The sequence below is a fragment of the Melanerpes formicivorus genome, unplaced genomic scaffold (assembly GCF_026170545.1).
Source record: "Melanerpes formicivorus ecotype bairdi unplaced genomic scaffold, bMelFor1.0.p_v2 SCAF_1, whole genome shotgun sequence".
NCBI classification, from domain to species: domain Eukaryota; kingdom Metazoa; phylum Chordata; class Aves; order Piciformes; family Picidae; genus Melanerpes; species Melanerpes formicivorus.
This window is the reverse complement of record NW_027142353.1, coordinates 22558366-22568396: the sequence shown is the minus strand read 5'-3', so window position 1 is coordinate 22568396 and position 10031 is coordinate 22558366. Positions and strand designations below refer to the sequence as shown.

The following is a 10031-nucleotide window of genomic DNA, read 5'->3' as shown; positions in this document are numbered from 1 at the left end:
GGAGAAACTTTTCTAGGGCTGTAACCCACACTCAAGCGTGCTTCCCTTGCTGCTAGGAGCCTTCAGCATAGTACCACAAGATGGTTTGCAAGTAGTGAATAGGTAAATGCACAGATGGTGGCTTTCTATGTCTGTGAAATACTCTTTCCAACACAATACAGGCATGTAATTCCATGCTGGTGTGAATGTGCTCATATAGGTTGAAAAAAGCATCCTTTATGTTAAAAGGGCAAATAGAGAGATGTGAACTTTATTGACGGTTAACATAAAAGTAAGAGGGGACGCATTTCATTGCCTTTTTCCACTTCACCTTAGGCACTTTCTCAGGACAGGACCTGCACAGACGTACACAGCTGTATAAACTCAAGTGTGCAAACTGATTTCCAAGGTGGGGTGGGAAAGTGTTAATATGCTCAAAGTTAAGAGCAAGGCTAAAAACTTACAAAGTCAGAGTTGAGAATCTAAGTTCTCCAAGGACAGGAGCATGCCTTCCTGGGCTGCTGGATATATATATACGTCATCATCAGCATGCCCTTACCCCAAATTCCTGTGTTTGCTGGCCCATGATTTTAATCTCTTGGTCATGCTTGCTAGCTACAGATGGTGCTTCATGAATGCATGTACACATGTTCTGAAGTTAACTCCATGGAGCGATGTTGGGGTTACCTTGCTGGGACAGATACTAATCCATCATCCAGGGCTTTGGGTCTTGCCCAGAGCCTGTAGGGGGAAAAAAAAAAAAAAAAAAAAAGAAAGAGAGAGAAATTGTTATTTAGGTTTTCAAAGCTTTCTACAAGGTATATTTTTGTTCTTTGTTTGGCTTCTGTATTTTTACCACTTGCTGAACCACATACACTGGATCTCTTCTTACTTTCTTTCAAGCAGAATTTGTGATTTGTGCTAAGAAGTGTTGGTCCTTTTAGGTCTCTGACTCCCCTGCACTGGACCAAATACCTGTGGTGATTCAGGCTATAAGCATTTCAGTAGCTTTCTGTGCCTTCCCTTAGCCAGGGAGAACAAAGTTTCTTGTTTTGGCTGGGCTACAGCAATCTGTAGATTAGTGTAGCTACTCACATCATCTGCATTTTAGCTACAACAAACTCAGAACTGAAACACTTGAAGCAGAGTTATGCTGGTTCTCTTCTGGGGGTGTGTGTGGACAGACTACAAACTTTTTTGGTGACTGTAGTGTCTTTGCCAGGTCCCCTCAATACAAATGCCCTGTGAGGAAATATGGATACAGATTTCTCCATTTTGGGCTGTAGGCAGAAGCAGATTTGAGCTTACACCACTGGCTGTGCAAGGCTAGAGAGTGTTTGTTTAAGTGCATGTCCAAAACCTCTTGGCAGGTGCATTCCCTGTAAAGGTTGAAAGGCAGTGGTAGAACTTTGATTTAATTTAGGGGTTTGAAAGTAAAGTACTCAGCCTTAGACTGTAGGTTCCCTTTATAATCAATGACCAGGGAAATGTACCATCAGATCTGATGTGTGTCATCTTAAAATGAATACCTGTGACATGTTAGGCAGCTAAGAGAGACAATTCCTCTGTTTCCTCTACAACCAACTGCTGTGGATGACTGTGGGTTGGTGGCAATATTTCGGTGTTTACCAAACTTGGACATCCCTCTTCACAGGTAACTAAAGTAGAACACAATTATGAAGGCACAAGAGTGACAGAATGACTTGTGATGATAGACTTCTACAGTGACCATCAGCACTGGATGGCTCTCTTCCAGGAGTGATAAAGAATGGAACAGCTGACCTGTTAATAAATATATATAAGTGAACATCTCACATTTATTATGCCATGCTGAGCTGAAACCCTAACCCTGACTCTTAACTCTAGCCCTAGGAATACCAGTTAAGCTATGTTTTATTTTTGCATTATCCTGAAGAACAGAAATATTGCTAACACTGAACCCATGATGAAGAAATTCCAAAGAAATACCAGCCAGTGATCATAGTCTCATTACTAGGACCAGAAATCAGCAAACATGTCAAGATACTGAGATATTTATGATTTAAGATCAATTTATCATCTTTTGTAAGGAAAAATTCTGACTAATTTTGTGCCTGTTTTGCAGCAAATGTATAAAGGAAGGGAGAAAGAAACCCAGACAAATAATTTAGTAGCTGAACTTTTGCACAACAGGGTGTAAAAGAAACTTGAAAATCACAGGGTTGTAGGAATGCTCTATCATTAATCAAAACCTGCAAGAGAAAGGAAGCAGCCTGACATGAAGTTAAATCTGAATTGTTCAAGTGACCAGCAGACATAAAAGTTTCTTGTGTACTGTCATCAGCCAGAGTTAAAAATAGAATTAACTAATTATCCTAAAATGTGTGTATAATCAATTAACAAAATGTTACATATCTGAATAATTATTTCAGGTTGGATACATGCAGTTTCTTTCCCCAACTTCATTTCACCCAGCTATGCTGCAAGACCCGTCTACAGTATTATTTTATTCAATTATGTCATAGAACGAAGATAGATTCAGCTTCTTCATCCAAATCCCTGAGTACATCCATTTGCTCAGTTTCAAGTTCTGCATTTTTTCTGGGGTCCAAGGAGTAGGATGGGAGTGCAGCTGGTTGCAGTTGCTCATGCTTTATACCTCCTGACATATAAGACCCTGGAAAAAAGCTGTGAGCGTGCCATTATGCGTATGTTGACTTGAACATTTGGCCAGTGGCATATAAAATAGAAACCCTAATGCCTGATCCAGCACGTAAAACGCAGACTCGAAGGACGGCAATACTGCCATAGAGGGAGAAGAAAGCAATCTATAAGGTAACACTGTGGAAAAACATGGTCAAAATCTCATTCCTGACAAAACTTTCTCTAGTTTTTCGTTTGTTTGGTTTTGGTTTTTTTTTCTTTTCTCTGTAGGTTTGACACAGTTATTTTTTAGGGGCTGGTGGTAACAGGAGTTAAGCAGAACCATGCAGGCAATCCTATTCATGGAACAGTTGCACTGACCAGGTGGTCCTCTGAGGTTGGCTGGGGACACAGATGCTTCTTTTTACACTTTCTAGGAAATGTCCGGATTCAATTAAATGAGCCAGGGAAAAAAAATCTGTTCTTCATTCCTTGGAAAGCTGAGGTAGTGCAAAAGAAATGCTTGGGATTTTCCAGAGCACACTCCTAAAATGGTTTGTTAAAGAAGCCTGTTTGATCAGAAAAATACAGTGTCACATTTTTGGAGGGGTGGGGAGCGTAGGAGAACTCTTGCAGTGTAGAAACAACCTAGGGTTTTCTTTTATTTATTTATTCTTTTTTCCCCCTGTCTTTTACACCTTATAGCACCGTGAAAATGTCACATGATGGGAGCTACAGGGTCTGTCACTGGTAATCTTTCCACACCCTGTGGAGGCAGTTAAATTTACCTAACCTCCGCCTCCAAACTGGCAACTGATGTTGACTAGAGAAGATATCAGTGGGAGCCTTCTTTCACAGCTTCTGGTAGAAATGTTTCCTTACAAGGATGAGAGTAATAGGTCTAACTTGGTTTGACACTTCCTTAACCTCAGTTGTGTCCTGTTAAAGACCAGGTCTTCGTTTTATCATTCTGCACACTACTGTACTTCAGCCCTTGGAAACACAGCAGCTTTCTGAAGGTGAATTGTTTCCGTAGCTGAGGGAGAGGTGTCTAACCAAGAAATATGTTCCAGAACCACATTCAGTATTACTAACACATCTGTTAAAGTCTGTGAAACATATGCAAGCAAAATATGATTTGCCTGTTTCCACCACTTCTTAGACTTTCAAATAAATTGCTGAAGATAAGGGCTTCTTTATCCTGTTTATCAGAGGCATGAACTGAGGGATGGAATAGTGAAGGAGTATGAATAACAACCCCTAAGGTTTTGGCCAGGACAGCATATTCACAATAAGCTAATGAAGACTTCACAACAACCCTTTTTTTGGTAATGCCTTCAGCTTAAAATGCCAGCTGAATGAATTAAAATTGGGAGTGTTCAGCAGAGCAGGACAGACTGCAGAGGACTGCTCCTGTGAAAATTAATAGAGACATCCTGGAACCCTATCTCAGACACATGAACAAATCTGTAACCTCAACTATCAAAAATTTGTTATATATGTAGCTTTGGGGGATTCAACAAGATGTTTGAAAGACTGGAAACTACAGGAGAAATGAAAAACAAATTAAATATGTTTGTAACAGTATCATTCATTTTGCCTTCAGAAGCTGGCACGTATGATTTTACCAAACAGATATGGAACACAATTTTTTGACCAGCATAAATTAAAATACATTTTGCCTTGTTGCTGCTCTCTGTTACTCCTACCATGGCTTAGGTCGCACAGGGTTTGATTAATGCACATGCTTTACACAGGGTCAGTTTTTCTTTTATAGCCCCACTCATAATTAGATTAAAAGACTGTATATACCCTGGATCAGAATTCCCTTACCACAGAAAACACACATACACTTTTTCTCCTGAACTTTTGCTGTACAGTTTTAAAGGAAAATAACTTCAAAGCTCATCATTTCTGCTCTTTAATGAACATAATATTGGTCTAGGAAGTGAGCAAAGCTAGAAATGAATAATCAGACAGAGTGTCTTGCAGAATACTGCCCTGACAGCCACAGGCTTGGCCTGGTGGGAAGTGCTTTAATAGCCTCAGCAATTAGGCTGAAGGCACCAACTATCTCATGGGCTCTTCCAACACCTTTTAATATAGGACTCTAGTTTTAGGTGTCCATGTTTGATACCCTAACCTTCAATAATCTTGTGGTTGGAGTGTGTGCATTTAATTGGTAAAGGAAATTTAAATCAGTGGAGTATTATTGTGTTAATATACACAATAATATATATGAGGAATATATGTGAGGAATTAGTTCGGGACCTGCTGAGCCACTTGGACACTCACAAGTCCATGGGACCGGATGGGATCCATCCTAGGGTGCTGAGAGAGCTGGCAGATGAGCTGGCCAAGCCACTCTCCATCATTTTCCTCCAGTCCTGGCTCACAGGTGAGGTCCCAGATGACTGGAAACTGGCCAATGTGGTCCCCATCCACAAGAAGGGTCAGATGGAGGAACCTGGAAACTACAGGCCAGTCAGCCTGACCTCAGTGCCAGGGAAAGTGATGGAGCAGATTATCCTGGCGGCAATAACTGCGCACCTGAAGGATGGCCAAGGACTCAGGTCCAGCCAACATGGATTTAGGAAGGGCAGGTCCTGCCTCTCCAACCTGATCTCCTTCTATGATCAGGTGACCCGTCTGGTGGACATGGGGAGGCCTGTGGATGTGGTCTACCTGGACTTCAGCAAGGCCTTTGATACTGTCCCCCACAGCAAACTGCTGGCTAAGCTGTCAGCTCGTGGCTTGGACCACTACACTTTGTGCTGGGTTAGGAACTGGCTGGAGGGCCAAGGCCAGAGAGTGGTGGTGAATGGTGCCACATCCAGCTGGCAGCCAATCACTAGTGGTGTGCCCCAGGGATCAGTGCTGGGCCCCGTCCTCTTTAACATCTTCATTGATGATCTGGATGAGGGGGTCGAGTCAGTCATCAGCAAGTTTGCAGATGACACCAAGTTAGGGGCAGATGTTAGTCAGTTAGAGGGTTGAAAGGCTCTGCAGAGGGACCTTGACCGACTGGACAGATGGGCAGAGTCCAATGGGATGGCATTCAACAAGTCCAAGTGCCGAGTGCTGCACTTTGGCTACAGCAATCCCATGCAGAGCTATAGGCTGGGGTCAGAGTGGCTGGTGAGCTCCCAAACAGAGAGGGACCTGGGGGTGCTGATCGACAGCCGCCTGAATATGAGCCAGCAGTGTGCCCAGGTGGCCAAGAGGGCCAATGGCATCCTGGCCTGCACTAGGAATAGTGTGGCCAGCAGGAGCAGGGAGGTCATTGTGCCCCTGTACTCTGCTTTGGTCAGGCCGCACCTTGAGTACTGTGTCCAGCTCTGGGCCCCTCAGTTTAAGAAGGACATCAAAACACTTGAACGTGTCCAGAGAAGGGCAACAAGGCTGGTGAGAGGCCTTGAACACAAGCCCTATGAAGAGAGGCTGAGGGAGCTGGGATTGTTTAGCCTGGAGAAGAGAAGGCTCAGGGGTGACCTCATTGCCCTCTACAACTACCTGAAAGGTGGTTGTAGCCAGGAGGGGGTTGGCCTCTTCTCCCAGGCAACCAGCACCAGAACAAGGGGACACAGTCTCAAGCTGCACCAGGGGAGGTTTAGACTCGAGGTGAGGAGAAAGTTCTTCACCGAGTGAGTTGTTCGTCATTGGAACGGGCTGCCTGGGGAGGTGGTGGAGTCACCATCCCTGGAGGTGTTCAAGAGGAGATTGGACGTGGCACTTGGTGCCATGGTCTAGTCATGGGGTCTGTGTTGATAGGTTGGACTCGATCCTTGAGGTAATTTCCAACTTTAGTTATACTGTGATACTGTGACACTGTGATATATGACCATTAAAAGACTCAGACTGCCTCCAGGCTGAAAAAGTTCGATTATCCATTTCCGATATGGATAAAAGTAGATTATTTATTTATTTTTTTAACTTTCTGAAAAAAGCTTGTGCAAAATTTCATTTCACACAGACTTCAGTATTGCTTTTATTCTCATATCAATGCAACTCTACAGGCTCCAAAATGCCCCATATAAAAATTATATAACTTTTAGGATATTTGACTACAATTTTCCAACCATAGTTGTTACATTGAAACTATTCAGGTTGTATTAACATTTATAAATACTGCAAATGGTATCAGACACTGGCTCCTTGAAAGTAAGGCTACTTTTCAGCTAGTTATTTTGCTGCTTTATTTCTAATGGCTTACAACACTATACTGTGCCTGATACACTGACACCGCATTGAGACTTGGAAAATGGGAAATATGGAGATGAAAAACTTGGAAGATGTCTTGATGACTTTCACTCTCAGCAGCCTAATCCAGTACACCTGCAGACTGTACACAGTAATGAGAGGTGAATTTCTCTTCCCAAAGGTACAGAATTGGGTGAAGGTCTTGATGATTCCTGCAGACAAGGCAGTGCCTGTCCAATAGGATACAGCTCTGCAGCTTTCAGGACACATGCTGCTACAACTTGATTTTCTGTTCTGCTCTGACCACTTTGCACAGCTCAGGCTGTAACAAAGGGCCGCAGTGCATCTGGAGATGGCTAGTAGAGAATTTCCTCCACACAAAGAGCTTTTTAACTGGCATTAGGCACACAGAACTAGCAGAGCTGTGCTCTGTACCAGCTATGCTGCTCTTCTGTGGTTTAACAGTGCAAGGAGAAAAGGGCAGGCTGGAGAAAAGGCATGGACAGAGGTCCCAGTCCATTTTCCAGAGAGCCCCAGATTGCACTTTAAAGGAATTTATTTATTTTCATGTGTTTAAGGGATGCTGTCAGCCTCTATGCACATCAGACATAAATAGCAAACAAGTTTTCCAGGAAAGTGAGCATGATCCTAACAGCACCTGACTGGGCCTGCAAACATTTTCTGAATACAATGACATTCCTATTGCTTTTTTTAGATGAAGTGTGCTTGGGAAGTGTATTCCATAACAGAGAACTTACTGTAAAAGCAGAGCAGAAAAAAAGTGGCTGAAGAAGGAAAACATTCTAATTTCAATGCTGTAAATAAAAAGGTGGCTGTTTGCATCTAGCTCCCAAGAGACTGCACTTAGCACTCTTCCTGTGGCATTTCCAACTGGTGTGAAGAGGGGTCTCACACTAGCCGGTAAATCCCCAGGTGGCAGCAGCCTCCAGGCTGTCATGACAACCACGGAACTATGGTGATGGGCTCTGGACACTTGCACACACTGCATGGTGGTTGTATTTATGATGAATCCTTTACCATCAGCTGATTATTGCCTTCTGCCAATGCTTCTTCCAGTTCAGAGATCATGGGAAGTCATTTCAACTGGGCTGCTCATTTGTGTTGCTGACTTAATGGCACTTTTCTGACTAATGGTACCAGATTATTCTGGGAAATAATGTATCAAGGGACCATTTTATAAATGGTATAAAAAATAATATATCTTCTTTTGTCTCTTTCAGTTCAGCAGTGGCCCCTAAACAATTTCTTTTCCAGGTTCAGGGTTATTCTTGATTACTGCAGTGGTAGACTATGACCTGTGACAGGGAACATGAACAGCAATATCCTGAGCATGTCAGCATTTCGGTGCAGTGTGACTGCAATACAAATTATTTTTCAATTCATGCTGTGACTATTCAGGGGAACAGACTCTCCATCTCTACCACAGTTTGTTCACAGTTGTTAGCAGCAGAGTTTTTCCAGATGATGAACAACCTGGGTAATCTCTGCTGCCTGAATCATTAGCTGTTGTCAAGTATTTCTTGTTGTGGTAAGATTTCAGTTTAATTTGTGGATCGGATCATTCACATTCAGAGAAGTGGTAGCAGAATTGTATCCAAACAGGATAAATGCTGGTCCTTATGTGCCACATTACTGTGGTTTAATGACATTGTTCCCTGAATTAGAGGGAGAGGAATTAAGAGAGCTGCAGTCCTCCTCTGGCATAGTGGGGATGTGTTCAAGGAAAGACATGCAGCCCCTGCTTCCCAGGTCCACATCTCACCATTGCCCAGACCAGCACTGAACTTCCCTAGGGCCACCACCAGCCAGGGCTACCAGTCCCCTGATGTGAGACCCTCTGAGCAGCTGCAGTGGTAGGAGCCCCTGACATGGACTGTTGGCAGGTCTTGGTCCCCCTCTCTAGGAGCAAGGCTGTTGAAAAGGCAACTGCTGAAGCTGATCATCAGTTCCTTCATTTGCCAGCATCTTCTGAATGTAAGATTGTTAATCCATCACTATAGAGATGCTTTCTTATTGCAGCCACATGATTATTAGGTACATGACCTTTCAGGTTAAGCAGAGAGCAAAGAGTAGTGAGGAAATCCTTAGAGACAGCCAATCTCCTGGGCCCTCAGAGCCAAGGGGCTTCCCTTGTCTCTTTCAAGCTAGTTACTTATTAGCTGCTGGGGAACATCAATAACCATATGTCGGCTTACCCGAATCCGTTCCCGATGCCCTTCTCCACAAGGTGGGGCTGGAACCTCTGCAAATCCATTTAGAGAGAGAGCGCCTGCTCGGAAGGCTCATCGGGTCCTTGAGGGGGTGGCACCCTCCACACGGATAGTTGCTCTGCCAAAGGTACTGCTTTGCAACAGAACACTGAAAGGTAATGGGATTGCAACTTAAAACACTAAAACCAGATTTTCTACTACTTATGATTTCTACGGCCATTTAATTTCCATGGGAATTGTATGCTTGCCCCTATAGTGATGTCCACTTTTTTCTTTGGCTCATGGCACACACTACACCCTTAGCTGCAAGACTTCAGCTGCTGGTCACCTGGTTTTCAGAAGAAAGATGAAACTGGATATTAGCTGCAGGCTAGTCTGCGTCATTTCTCCTTATTCGCTTTCCCATTAATTCAACAAGCACATGGACTCACCAGGACAGCGAAAGGCTCTTTCCAGGGATTCTTCCCAGATGGCAAGATGGACGGGCTCATGATGCGGGCCCTCGACAAGATTACCGTTGTAGCCTGAATTGCCCAAAAGCTACTTTACACCTGAGACCTCGTACTGGGCTGTGAATGATTCTGCGAGGAGGAACATGAGAGGAGCGCAGGCAGCCTGGCTGACGCCCGTGGCAGCAGTGCGAATTGCGGGGATCAAGAAGGTTGGAAAGAGCAGAACCTCAGAAACAGCTAACAGACCACCATAGCTGAGAACCTGGCAAACGAGGCGAAGAACCGAGCACTGGGTGGTCGCTAGTGGCTCCCGGGATGAAAACCACCTGGGCCCGGCCCCGAGCCCGCCGGCGCGGGTCCCGTGCTGCCACCTGCCGGCGCCTTGCGAAGCCCCGTCGTGGCGCACCAGCACCTCGCAGGCCAAATCCTCCAGCTCTGTGCACAACAGAACTACGTTACCTTATGATTCTATGAAACTGCTGAGAGCGGAAACTGCTGTTTCCAAAGCACAAAGGACCTTTCCACCTGCACCATAGGTGAAAAGTAG

At 44.2% G+C, this 10031-nt stretch overlaps 1 long non-coding RNA gene across 1 annotated transcript in view; it reads right to left on the bottom strand.

The window, feature by feature from the left end:
• Nucleotides 1-543: 543 nt before the first annotated feature.
• LOC137460818 (uncharacterized) overlaps nucleotides 544-10031 on the bottom strand; it is a 31332-nt gene continuing 21844 nt past the window's right edge. Inside the window, exons 3-4 of the long non-coding RNA XR_010993100.1 lie at nucleotides 9018-9180; nucleotides 544-720 (exon numbers count right to left, since the gene is read on the bottom strand). This is a non-coding gene — a long non-coding RNA (uncharacterized lncRNA). The remainder of the gene's footprint in view (nucleotides 721-9017; nucleotides 9181-10031) is intronic.